Genomic DNA, 15,475 nt, shown 5'->3' with positions numbered 1-15,475 from the left:
CCTAAAGATAGATCTATCGGGCCCAACAAGCCCCATCCAAAGTACCGGATGCTTTAGTACTTCGAAATTTATTTCATGTCCAAAGGAGGATCCCGGAATGATGGGGATATTCTTATATGCATATTGTGAATGTCGGTTACCAGGTGTTCAATCCATATGAATGATTTTTGTCTCTATGCATGGGACGTATGTTTATGAGAATTGGAAATATGAAATCTTGTGGTCTATTAAAATTATGAAATGATTCTTTATGATAAACTAATAAACTCACCAACCTTTTTGGTTGACACTTTAAAGCATGTTTATTCTCAGGTATGAAAGAAGTCTTCCGCTGTGCAATTGCTCATATTAAAGATATTACTTGGAGTCATTCATGACATATTTCAAAAGACGTTGCATTCGAGTCGTTGAGTTCATCAAGATTATTATTAAGTCAATTATAGTTAGATATTATAAAATGGTATGCATGCCGTCAACTTTCGATGTAATGAAAGATTGTCTTTTCAAAAATGAATGCAATGTTTGTAAAATGTATCATATAGAGGTCAAGTATCTCACGATGTAATCAACTGTTGTGAATCGTTTATAATTGATATGGACTTCGTCTGGATGGATTAGGACGGGTCGCTTCACCGACTTTTTCGACTTGCTTTTACGCCTTGTGTTTTAGCGAAACTGCGTATTTGTGCGTACTGTGCTACTTTATACACTGGAATCTTAATATACATGGTTTACTTTCATTTATACATTAAAACGTTCCTTAGAATACGTAGGATACTTAACTTGATCACCGGAAGCCTTTATGACCGTTAGTGTCACTTGACGTTTCGAATAAACCGCGAACTGCGCACACGTTTAACTTTTGTCGTAACCGGAATATTACGACTATGAAATCTTAATTATTATTTTATAATAATAATTACTTGGGTTTTTGGATGCTTAATTACGCGTAGTAATTTACTTATGCTTACTAGTTAGTCTTGTTGGGCTTTCTACCTTGTTGGGCCTTAGCCCACCCTACACTAGTTAGTGGACTATTTAATTAACCCAATTATTAATAGCTAGTGACCCATTAATAAGTAAGACAAATGCCCAATTATTATAGGGAACATGCTAGCATTTATGTCAAGTATTATCCTTAATGTTGCATGGGATCCTAACATAAGCACCAACTTTAGACAACCATTAACCATAAAGCAAAAAAGTTGTCCCCCTTGTTCCCCCCATGTTCCCACGTTTTTGACACCCCACCCTCACCTCACCACCTATAAATACTAGCCTAATTCCATCCATTTTACACTTGCTCTCATTTGCATTTCACACACACTCACTCTCTAATTCTCTCTCTAGTCTTTCTCTCTCTAAAAAGTGTAAGTATTTTGAATTTCTCTTCTTCTTCTCCTTCTCATCTTCACGAATTCATCATCATCATCATCATGGGTCTAGCTTTTTAGCTTTGATCTTGATTACATCTTGTAGATTCAAACATGGATTTGAATCCTTCAAGAACATGGAAGATTCAAGCTTTCTAGCTTTGAATCTTCACCCACTTTGTAGATCTATATTTTTTTTAACTTTAAATCTTGTTATTTTATTATAAAGATTCAAACTTGTGTTTGTAATCTTCATGTAACTTAAAGATCCAAGCTTTATGCTTCAAGATCTTCAAGAACAACCAAGATGCAAGCTTTCTAGCTTGAATCTTCATATCTTTTGATGGATCTAAGTTTTCTAACTTATGATCTCATTATTTTGTTATAAAAATCAAAACTTGTGTTTATGGTCTTCATATAACTTAAAGATCCAAGCTTTATGCTTCAAGATCTTCAAGAACACTAAAGGTTCAAGCTTTCTGGCTTTGTGACCTTAAAACTTGTGTGAAAGGGATCCAAGCTCTCTAGATTAGGGTTCCATCACTTCATTTGACTTAGATTATGTTCATACTTGCTTGATTGAAGTAAAGTTTGTAGCTTTAGTTGTAAATATAACTTGTAATTGTGCTAAGACTAAGGATATGATATTACCTTGGTTCATCATCCATCTAAGACTCTTAAATGAGTTGTGTTCTTACTTGGTCTTAACATATTATGTGTTGATGGTAGAATCTTGTTCAAGGTGATGCTAACCCATCAACGAGTTGTACACTTGAAGCTACATGCATCAAGGATGAGAACCGTGATGAGCATCAAGTACCAAGAACCCCACCGGAGCACTTGTTTACTATTTTTCGGGATCTTATCCATAACCTGGGCTACTTTAAAGTTTATTTTCAGTTAGTTCGGTTCAAGTAGATGATTTTTCATTTATACCTCGTCTTAATCCGAGTTACGGTTTAGGATTTATGGCCTTCCGAAAGTCATTACACCCTATTAACGTTGTGCTGAAATTTCTGACCTACTCGCACTTAAACCGTCGCCACGGTCAAACGAAGACGATTTTGGTTCTGTAAATTGGTCAGCAACTACGGAACTCATATACAGAGCCATAGCCATTGGTTACGTGTCTTTTCAATTTACGTAGAGGTCGTAACAGCTGACCCAAATCAGCCTATTGTTTCGATCTCTATTCTTGTCAAACTTACTTAGCTTTTATGATGATAAACGATGATGATGATGACACTTAAACTTATTTTATGCACTATTAGAGCTTATGAGGATAACCTACTGACCTAGAAACCTTTGACTTAGGTTGACGACCTTTCGGACCGACTTACTACTTGCATATTTTCATTATCGACTTTACCGCTCTTATCACTGTGAGTTATAGCATCCTTTTTACTTATACTATTTTTGGGACTGAGAATACATGCGCTTTTTATGTTTTACTTACTTGACACGAGTACTTAAACTTTACATATGTGTGGGTTATACAACGGCATAAAGATTCCCCTTAGCACAGTAACTGATAATGCTAAAACGAACATATATTTCATAGCATTATCCCTCAAGAAAGACAAGTTTTTAGTTGCAATTGTTCTATTTACAAGTGATATTCGTTTAAATAATAAAAGGTGAAGACAAAAGACAGATTCGACGAATTGAAGACGCAAACGATCAAAAAGCTCAAAAGAACAAAGTACAATCAAAGTGGTTCAAATTATTGATGAGAAACGTCTCAAAATTACAAGAGTACAAGACGCGAAACGCAAAATATAAGATATTAAATTGTACGCAAGGACGTTCAAAAATCCAGAACCGGGACCAAAGTCAACTTTCAACGCTCGACGCAATGGACTAAAAATTACAAGTCAACTATGCACATGAATATAATATAATATATAAATAATTCTTAAAAATTATATATATATATTTATAAAACCATCGGCAAGAAAGCAAACAAAAGTATGTGAGCTGGATCCTACCTCCATGCGATCGCATGGCCTGGAGGCTTAATTTCCATGCGATCGCATGACCCCAATTTGAGGGTCAGGTCCTATAAATTTCGCAGTTTTGGTTGAACAAAAACACATCTTTTTCTTTCTCCATCTCTCACGTATATATATATATATATATATTATAATTTTAATTTTAATTTTAATTTTAATTTTAATAATAATAAGGGTATGTTAGCGAATGTTGTAAGGGGGTAAGTCGAAATTCTGTCCTTGTAACGCTACGCTATTATTAATCATTGTAAGTTATGTTCAACCTTTTTAAATTAATGTCTCGTAGCTAAGTTATTATTATGCTTATTTAAGCCAAAGTAATCGTGATGTTGGGCTAAAATATTAAAATTGGGTAATTGGGCTTTGTACCATAATTGGGGTTTGGACAAAAGAACGACACTTGTGGAAATTAGACTATGGGTTATTAATGGGCTTTATATTTGTTTAATTAAATGATAGTTTGTTAATTTAATATAAAGATTTACAATTGGACGTACCTATAAATAACCATATACACTCGATCGGACACGATGGGCGGGATATTTATAAGTACTAATAATCGTTCATTTAACCGGACACGGGAATGGATTAATAGTTAATGGACTTATTAAAACAGGGGTGAATTATATACAAGGAAAATTGGTGTAATTATAGTTTAAGTCCCCAATTAGTTGGAATATTTGACTTCGGATATAAGGATAATTTGACGAGGACACTCGCACTTTATATTTATGACTGATGGACTGTTATGGACAAAAACCATACGGACATATTGAATAATCCAGGACAAAGGACAATTAACCCATGGGAATAAACTAAAATCAACACGTCAAACATCATGATTACGGAAGTTTAAATAAGCATAATTCCTTTATTTCATATTTAATTGCACTTTTAATTAACGCACTTTAATTTATTGTCATTTTAATTATCGCACTTTTAATTATCGCACTTTAATTTATTGTCATTTTAATTATCGCACTTTTTAATTATCGCAATTTTATTTATTGTCATTTACTTTACGCTTTAAATTAAGTCTTTTATATTTTTAATATTTTAAATTAGGTTTTAACTGCGACTAAAGTTTTAAAATCGACAAACCGGTCATTAAACGGTAAAAAATCCCTTTTATAATAATAATACTACTTATATATATTTATATATTTACAAATATAGTTTTAAAAATATAGCGTTAAACTTAGCTAAGATCCCTGTGGAACGAACCGGACTTAATAAAAACTACACTACTGTACGATTAGGTATACTGCCTATAAGTGTTGTAGGAAGGTTTAGGTATATCCACTCTATAAATAAATAAATAAATAACTTGTGTAAAATTGTATCGTATTTAATAGTTTTTCGTAGCAAAAATACTACTATTTTGTACCCCTTCGCTTTAACATCAAGTATTTTTGGCACCGTTGCCGGGGAACTTCTTAAACGCCAGAAGCGAAACGCTATATTAAAAAAAAAATCTTAGTTTACTTTTGTAAAAATACGCTTTTGTAAAAATACGTTTTAAATATTAAAAATACAAAAATATAAAAAGAAAAACAAAATATATATATTTTTAAGAGTTTGTTTAAAATTTATAAAATTATAAAATTTTTATTTTTATTTAAAAATTAAGTTTTTATTTAATTTTTATATATATTTTGTATAAATATAAAACAGAAAACAGAAAAAAATAAAAAGTAATCGGCCTACATTGTAGCAGCCCAAACAATCTGGCCCGATTTCCTACTTCATGCAATCGCATGAAAAATGTACTAGCACTCCATGCAATCGCATGGAGTGATTTGACTCGTCTGTTACCTTAGCTGTACGAAATTAGGGTTTATAATTATAATTATTATTAATTAAAAACCTAATTAGGGTTAATTATTTAATTATTTAGTTTTAGTTTTTAATTAATTTGTATTATTTAGTTTAATTAGTTTTAATAAATTATAAAATTAATACTTTTATAAATAAATAATATAAAAATAATATTTTTATAAAAATTGTACTTTTTACAACTTTAAGTTTATTTTTATATTTTGTATCTTTTTATTTGTTTTAGCATAATATTTGTATTTTTCGTTCGTATTTAGTTTTAAGTCATATTTGCCATAGTTATTTTTATTTCTAGATTTTTAGACTTTGCCGTAAAATTCCTTAAGTACTTTTTCTTTAGACTAAGATTTAGGTGCTTTAGAAATTTGCGACGCCGTTTTTATATTTTAGTATTTTTTTTAAGTTATTACCGTTTTGGATATAAAATTTCTTTTAAGCTTTAATACCTTTAGACGCAACTTTTAATTCTTAGTTTTTAGACTTTTAAGTTTCGACGCGCTACGTTCTTTTTATTATTTTTTCGACCTTTTATTTTTCGACGTTTTCCGACGCGCTCTTTTTCTTTCTTATTTCACGACGCTCTAGTTTTTAGCATATAGAATTTTCTATTTCTTCTCTAATATTTCTTTAAATTTCAACGAAAAATTATTTTAAGTGGTTAAATTGATAGACATCCAAAATTTTCTGATTCGTAGTAATAGTTGGATTTGTTAGTGGCGAGTTGTGGGCTTCCGATTTAAAGGGTCCTGGCTACCTGCTGCATCTATTAGCTATTCGAAACGTGGGCAAAATCAGAAAAGTCTATTCATTTGATAACTTATATAATTTTTATATTTTATAACTAATAGGATATTCAGTGAATGCACCGAGCAAAACGTTCACCACCTTTCATACGTTCACCACCTGTAACTCGATCAAGACAACTAGCAAATATTGTCGCCGTTGATTTTTCTTTAGAATCGTCATATAGTCGACCAAGTACTCCAATTCAAATTTCCGATAATCCATTTTTTAAACCCGACCTCACAATTGAGAATCCGGAGGATATTCAAGGACAATTCAGAGATCCTGAACCATTAATCTTTCCTCCGGAACCACCAATCATTCAAACAGAGATTGTCGAGGAACAACCCATTAAATCAGAATCCTCTAGTGATTCAGATTCAACAAATTCAATCATGGAAAATCTGGAACTTCTAAGTATGGAAGACCAAATGAGAGCTAAACGCACTGGCCAAGGTCACGCAATTACTCAACCAGACATTAATGCGCCAGATTATGAAATCAAAGGACAAATCCTACACATGGTAACTAATCAATGGCAATTTAGTGGTACGCCGAAGGAAGATCCAAATGAACATCTTCGCACCTTTAATAGGATTTGTACACTATTTAAAATCCGAGAAGTTGAGGATGAACAGATCTATCTCATGTTATTTCCCTGGACTTTAAAGGGGGAAGCCAAAGATTGGTTAGAATCGTTACCTGAAGGGGCGATTGATACATGGGATGTTTTAGTTGAAAAATTTCTTACACAACTCTTTCCATCATCTAAATCCGTAAGACTTCAAGGGGAAATTGTTACGTTCACACAAAAGCCAAACGAAAATCTAGATGAAGCGTGGACAAGATTTGGAAAGTTATTGAGAGGATGTCCGCAACATGGTTTAGACACTTTTCAAATAGTACAAATATTCTACCAAGGATGTGACATCACTACAAGAAAAGACATTGATATAGCAGCTGGTGGTTTCATTATGAAAAAAAACCGCAACTGACGCTTACAAAATTATTGATAACACTGCTTCCCACTCACATGAGTGGCATCAAGAAAAAGATATCGTTAGATCATCTAAAGCAGCTAGAGCCGATTCTAGCCATGACTTAGATTCCATTTCTGCAAAGATAGATACTATCGAGAGACGAATGGAAAAGATGACTAAAGATATTCACTCAATACGAATTAGTTGTGATCAGTGTGGAGGACCACATTTGACAAAAGATTGTCTCAGTATTGAACCAACAATGGAACAAAGAGAGAATGTTTCATACATGAACCAAAGGACTGGAAATAATTATCAGAATAATTATCAACCGCCAAGACCAATCTACAATCAAAATCAGAATTATAATCGAAATGTTCCATACAATAACCAACAAGGTCCTAGCAACCAACAAGTATCCAATAATACTTACAATCAGCAAAGACATATTTTTCAAAACAAACCACCACAAACCGATGATAAAAAGCTAAGTTTAGAAGATATGATATCAAAGCTAGTTGAATCTAAAACGCAGTTTTTCACATCTCAGAAACAAACCAATGAACAAAATGCCCAAGCATTTAGAAATCAACAAGCTTCTATCCAAAATTTGGAACAAGAAGTGAGCAACCTAGCAAGGTTAATAGGTGAAAGAAAATCGGGAAGTCTACCTAGCGATACAAATGCTAACCCCCGGAATGAAACAGCTAAAGCCATCACCACAAGAAGTGGTATTACACTTAAACCACCTGAAATGCCTGTGATTTCTGATGACGCTATTCCTACTCCACAAGAACCACAACCTGAGTAAGATAAGGAAACAGAACCGGTAGTTGAAAAGGTTAATGAAGATAATACAGTTAAGGCTAAACCTTATGTTAAACCATACCAACCACCAATTCCTTACCCGAGTAAAATGAGAAAAGAGAGACTTGAAGCCTAGCAATCTAAATTTTTGGATATGTTTAAACAAATAAATGTTAATCTTCCTTTCATTGATGTGATTTCAGGAATGCCTAGATATGCTAAATTCTTGAAAGATCTAATTACAAATAGAAAGAAAATGGAAGAACTCTCGGCTGTTACTATGAATGCTAATTGTTCTGCAGTGCTGTTGAATAAGATACCATAAAAACTTTCAGATCCAGGAAGTTTCATAATTCCATGTTTTCTGGGTAGTCTTAGTTCAATAGAAGCATTGGCAGACTTAGGTGCTAGTATAAATTTAATGCCGTATTCACTATACGCTAAACTAGACCTTGGAGAATTGAAACCAACACGAATAAGCATACAACTAGCCGATCGATCAGTAAAATATCCTAGAGGGATAATGGAGAACATGCTAGTTAAAGTTGGTACTTTAGTATTTCCAGTAGATTTTGTTATTCTAGACATGGAAGAAGATTCTCGAGTTCCTCTCATATTAGGAAGACCATTCTTAAACACGGCTAAAGCAATAATAGACGTGTTTGGTAAGAAACTGACCCTAAGTATAGAGGATGAGAGTGTTACCTTTTCTGTTGATAGAGCAATGCAACAACCGCAATCTGCAGATGGTACATGTTATTATATTCAAACTATAGATTCACATGCAGAATTGTTAGAAGAATTTCCAGAATTACAAGGAACAGGAGAATGTTCGTTAGGAGAAGGAACTGAACCAATTGATGAAACTGAAATGTTAGCTACACTTATGGCTAATGGATATGAACCAACAATAGAAGAAATTCAAATGCCAAAAGAAGAAGACAGATATCGATATAAATCATCGATAGAAGAACCACCGACATTAGAGTTAAAGCCACTTCCAAACCATTTGGAATATGCTTATTTACATGGTGAATCTGAATTACCTGTAATAATATCGTTCTCTCTTACTAAAAATGAAAAATCTCAACTCATTTTTGTGCTAAAAGCTCATAAACCAGTTATTGCATGGAAGATTCATGATATTAAAGGAATAAGTCCTTCGTATTGCACACATAAAATCCTTATGGAAGAAGGTCATAAAACGTATGTGCAACACCAACGAAGACTAAATCCTAATATGCAAGATATTGTTAAGAAAGAAATAATTAAACTGCTAGATGCAGGTTTAATTTATCCAATCTCTGATAGTCCATGGGTAAGCCCAGTTCAATGCGTACCTAAGAAGGGTGGCATGACTGTCATCACAAATGAGAAAAATGAGCTTATTCCTACTAGGACTGTAACAGGATAGCGTGTTTGTATTGATTATAGAAAATTAAATGACGCCACCAGAAAAGATCACTTTCCCTTGCCTTTCATTGATCAAATGTTAGAAAGATTTGCCGAAAATAGTTACTATTGTTTTCTTGACAGTTTTTCCGGATATTTTCAAATTCCAATAGCACCCGAAGATCAAGAGAAAACCACATTCACATGCCCTTATGGTACTTTGCTTACAAACGCATGCCATTTGGACTTTGCAACACCCCTACAACCTTTCAAGGGTGCATGATGGCGATTTTTCACGACATAATAGAAGAATGCATGGAAGTTTTCATGGATGACTTTTCAGTCTTCGGTGATACTTTTGAATCATGTCTAGTTAATCTTGAACGAATGCTTATTAGATACGAACAATCAAATCTAGTTCTTAATTGGGAGAAATGCCATTTCATGGTTAAAGAAGGCATCACTCTTGGACATAAAATCTCAAAGGAAGGAATTGAAGTGGATAGAGCTAAAGTAGATGTAATTGCTAAACTTCCACATCCTACCAATGTTAGAGGAGTTAGGAGTTTTCTAGGGCATGCCGGTTTTTACCGACATTTCATAAAAGATTTTTCTAAAATTGCCACTCCTATGAATAAACTCCTAGAAAAAGATGCTCCATTCATCTTTTCAGATAAATGTATCAAATCTTTTAATATTCTTAAAGAAAAACTCACTAATGAACCGATCATGATAGCGCCAAATTGGAATCTACCGTTTGAATTTATGTGCGATGCAAGTGATTTTGAAATGGGAGCCGTTTTAGGTCAAAGGATTGAAAAACGATTTCAACCTATTTATTATGCTAGTAAGACGTTACAAGGAGGACAAACAAATTACACAACTACTAAAAAAGAACTCCTTGCTATTGTCAAATTTCGTTCATATCTCGTTCTAGCTAAAACGGTGGTCTATACCGACCATTCTGCTCTTAGATACCTATTTTCAAAACAAGATGCTAAACCATGATTAATCCGTTGGATCTTACTCTTACAAGAGTTCGATATTGAAATCAGAGAGAAAAAGGGAGCAGAAAATCTCACCGCTGATCATCTTTCTCGTCTTGAAAATCCTGAATTAGAAGTTCTAAATGAATCAGCCATACAAGATAACTTTCCTGATGAATATCTATTGAAAATAGATTATAGTGAAATTCCATGGTTTGCAGACTATGCAAACTACTTAGTATGTGGATTCCTTGAAAAAGGGTTGTCGTACCAAAAACGAAAGAAATTCTTTAGTGATATAAAACATTATTTCTGGGAAGATCCACATTTGTTTAAAAGTTGTCCCGATGGAATAATACGCCGATGTGTATTTGGAGATGAAGCCAGTCAAATCTTAAACCATTGTTACACAGGACCAATAGGAGGGCATTATGGGCCTCAGCTCACAGCAAGAAAAGTTTACGATGCTGGATTCTATTGGCCTACAATTTTCAAAGACGCACACCTTCTTTGCAAATCCTGTGATGCTTGTCAAAGGGCCGGAAAAATAAGTCAACGTGATGAAATGCCACAAAATGTCATTCAAGTATGTGAAGTATTTGACGTTTGGGGTATTGACTTTATGGGTCCATTTCCAAAATCTCATAATAATCTCTACATTCTCGTTGCCATTGATTATGTATCTAAATGGACGGAAGCACAAGCTCTCCCAACTAACGATGCACGAGTTGTAGTCAACTTCTTAAAACGTCTTTTTGCAAGGTTTGGAACACCGAAAGCTTTAATAAGTGATCGGGGTACTCATTTTTGTAACAATAAACTTGAGAAAGTTCTCAAAAGATATGGAGTAACTCATAAAATCTCAACCGCTTATCATCCACAAACAAGTGGACAAGTTGAAAATACCAACCGAGCATTAAAACGTATTCTAGAGAAAACCGTAGGATCAAATCCGAAGGAATGGTCCATGAAATTGGAGGATGCACTTTGAGCTTTTAGAACAGCCTACAAAACTCCAATTGGAACCACACCTTTTAAACTCGTTTATGGAAAAGCATGTCATCTTCCAGTAGAAATTGAACACAAAGCATTTTGGGCTTTGAAGACATGTAATCTTGATTTACATGAAGCTGGACGTCTACGGTTAAGTCAATTAAACGAATTAGAAGAATTAAGACATGAAGCATACGAAAATTCGTCAATCTATAAGGAAAGAACGAAGAAATGGCATGATAAAAGAATCAGAAGTTCAAAAGAATTTAAAGAAGGAGACAGAGTTCTTCTTTTCAATTCACGATTCAAGCTTTTTCCTGAAAATTGAAATCAAGATGGTCTGGACCATTCATAGTCAAAAGAGTTTTCCCGTACGGAACAGTAGAATTAATAAATTCAAATGGGATTGAATTTAAAGTTAATGGTCACAGAGTTAAACATTACATAGATAATCTAATGGAAGTTGAAGATGAAGTTAATCACAATTTCGACACCACAGCTAACTAAGTGTGGGAAGGTTCGAATCTTTTTAGGGTAATATATATTTCTGTTAGAGTTAGATATTCTATTTTCGTGTAGTTTCCGAGAATGGAATCTGAATGGTCTTTCCCTAGCAGACCCTAAAGAACTAGTCTTCTCCCCCCATTCTGAATTTTTATTTTTTTTAGGATTTACGAGATGAAGAATTCCTTTGATCTGAACCATGGTCTAATGCTACACGCTTTGATTACTAAATGTAATAATGACACACTCCCGAGTGACCTGGTGTCAGTAATAAGAAGCAGATGTGACGGAGTAAGAAAAGAACTCAGGAAAGATCATCATAAGATACATTTTGGTAAAGGAAAATCAAAATCCGCAGTGAAAAGAATAGCACGACACCTTGAAAGATGTCATAAATGCGGAAAATGGTCACACGAAGGAAAGTGCTCAACGAATCAGACATATTCCAATACCGAGTTCGTTACTTTATGCAGAGAAGGACCGTTCGTATGTTTAGATGAAAAATTGTTGAATGCTCGAGGATACGCCTATGTAGCTATGGAAAACCAATTAGTCCGACTATACTACGAGTGGGCTAAAGCAGGTCACAGAGAATTCTATCTCGCAGGTAAGTATGTACAGTTTTTATTATATTTTATTGCTTTTAACCCTTTGATTTTAAAACGCTAAATTGTTCGCTATAAAGTATTAAATTGGTATTTAATAAAATTAGGTTTTGCTACCGAAATTATTGATATCATACAAAAATTTAATGCATCACTGCGAAATTTACCGTTTATTCATAAGGTATAAATATCTTTAATCAATCAATCTAAAATATTTCAAAAATTCGTCATGAGTAAAACTATGTTATGGAACTGAAATTACTTTACCGAAAAGAGGGGCGTATATTTTTGATAATATTTGATTGATTAAAGTGGGATAAAAGACCAAAAAGATTTTTAATTTTAATTTTTACTTTATTTTTAAAATTAATATTAAATTTAATATTGTAAATTTTTAAAATCAATATATTTAAGTTTGTAAATATTTTAAAAACTAATATTTTCAATATAAGTTTGTAAAATTTAAAATATTAATTATATTTAAATGAAGTTTTAATTTTATGCATTTTAAATTTAAGCTTGGTGTGAATTTAAAAACAAAAATTTACTTTATTTCATTAAGATAAAAATTTGATATTAAAAATTCGTCGTAAGTTGAAGACTAGGTCGTTGAACCGAAATTGCTTTACCCAAGGGCGGGACGAGAAATTTTGTTATCATTATTTTTAATCTTATTGATTTCAAGTATGCCAAAAACATAAAAAAAAACCAATAATCTTTGCTTTTAAAACAACGCTTAAAAATGACAAATTTTAAAATTTTGTCGAGAGACGAACTAGGTCAACGTACCAAAATGCCCTCATCCTAAAAAGAAACAAAATTTTAAAATTAATTAATTATTTGTTTTATAAATTAAAGGTTTATAAAAAAAAAAGTTTGTAGTTTATCTTATGTACAAAACAGGGTAAAATGGCGAATTTTCAAGGACTGGCATTAAGTTCAGCAAAAGCTACTAATTTTAACGACAAAACGAAAAACAAATGTGATGTAACAACAAGACGGAATGAACAAATGATGTGCACCATTTATCATTCAACAAACAAACGCCAATATGTTTGGAAACTTTGGTAAAATTTAATCATTTTTCTACGCTAATCACCCTCAACAATTTAAATTATTACTAATTTCTTGCAAATGAGGGCATTGCAAGATCTTAAGTGTGGGAAGGGGTTAAATTCTTTCGGATTTTTAAAATTTTTGACTTATACACTTGGTTACCATTAAAAATACTAGTAACACAGTAGTTGTATTAGAATCTAGTGCTCTCTGATAATAAAGAACAGCCCTAGTCTTATATACTGACTACCCAATTCTAGTATTCCATTCAAAATTTTCAATTAAATGAACTCAAAATCATGTTTATATAAATTTATGAACGATAAAACTAGGTGTTAACACCGAAATTATTGCTACCTCGAAAAGGACTTAAATTGGGAAACAACCCAAAACGCTTAAATTCATTTAAGAATGGAATAGAGGAGAATAAAAAGGCAAAGAAAAATATAAATAAAAGCTAAGTGTGGGAAAATTTACCAAGTTATTTAAAACATATATCACATATTTTTGTACAAATAACTGAAGATACTTTTGTTTTGGAAAATTTTATCAGTTTTACCGAATTTCTTATTGAAGGTTTTTCGTATGCCCAAGAGACATATTAAATTAATGTGGCTAATATGTTATGATCGAAGTCGGGTCATACCCAATAACAAGCTTGCCGACACCTTAATCGTATTTAATCTTAATGAATGGATCATTAAATAAATACGCGACACTTGGATTCTAGAAAATCAGTTTTTCAAAATGTTATCACTTGAGATAAATTATTTGGATAATTTATATATAATTGTTTATAAGTTTAAATGATTATATTGTGTTATATTTTATAAAAGGGTTTATAAAATATAAAAGTAACATAAAAATATATACATGTTTTATATATATATCTAGTTTATATATATGTATAAATACATTGTTATATAATATAGATAGTGCAGAATTTGTGACTCCAAGACTCACAAGCATGCCTTGTTAATGTTTACTTTTAATAACACACAAGTGCCAAGGTGCATGCTAATGTATTAACCAAGGCCTTGACTCAAGAGAGAGATAATAACACACATAAAATAGGCTTCAAAATTCTGGTTCTGCTGTCCATTTTTTGCCGAACTGTTTTGAAGTAAAAGGGGGTTCCTTTGCTTGCTATTTTATCACATTCAAGTGTTCTAAATCCTAACTAAATACAAAGGGTGTGTTGGTGATCAAAGCTTGTGGGTATTTCAAACTTGAGGCTTCAAGTTAGAGGCTCTAAATCCATCATCTTCATCATCACTTTGCTGTCCAAAACAGCCCTCAATCTATATTGAGGAGGTATTATTCCTTGTTCCTTCTCTTTAGTTTGTAAGTATAGCTTCAAGACTTGATGTCTTCATGGAATTCAATTTAAGTGGTTTAACATATTAACATGCTTTCTTAATAACATGCTTCCGCTTTCTTAACTCTAAATGAATTGGTTTCATGAATATGTTTATTTAAAGAACTTGTTGAAATGTTGAATTCCATCAATGGTATCTAGAGCCGAAGTCTTGAAATATGCTTCGAGATGGTTTTTGAACTCACCATAACTTTGCATTTTATGTACATGCATGAAAATAGAATGCAATAATTATGGGTTTTTGGTGGGTTTGATTTTTGGCCGAATTTGGAAGCTCCAAAAATGGGTTTGGTTCTTCCATTTTGGTCATTTTGTTGTATGTTGAAGTTCACAATCAAGCCTTAGCCTTTTGTTTGAATGGTTGCATGTTTGGATGATTATTAATCTATTCATTTGGTATATAATATTAATTCATTCATGTGGTTGTAATATTCATTCAAGTTGGTTTGTAATTTTATTATTTTGGTTATGTAATTTATTTTATATTTGGTATGTAAAATAGATTAGGTTGTATTTTCATTTTCTAGAAAAATGTATTAGGATATTTCTTTGTAAAAATGAAGATACAAGATGAAGACTTGGAAGATGCATTTGGATGCAAGATTAAGTGGGAGATTTTGAAATCTCCTACTTAGTGTTATAACCCTTAACCGGTGACATTTGTTTTTCGGCTAAACAAATGTCTACCAAATCGGCTTGATTGTGAACACATTTGTTTGCATGCGTGGTTGTTTTATTTCTTGTATGATTGTGGATTGTGTATGTTACTA

This window comes from Rutidosis leptorrhynchoides, chromosome 7 (assembly GCF_046630445.1).
Source record: "Rutidosis leptorrhynchoides isolate AG116_Rl617_1_P2 chromosome 7, CSIRO_AGI_Rlap_v1, whole genome shotgun sequence".
In the NCBI taxonomy this organism is placed as follows: domain Eukaryota; kingdom Viridiplantae; phylum Streptophyta; class Magnoliopsida; order Asterales; family Asteraceae; genus Rutidosis; species Rutidosis leptorrhynchoides.
This window is presented reverse-complemented; position numbering follows the sequence as displayed.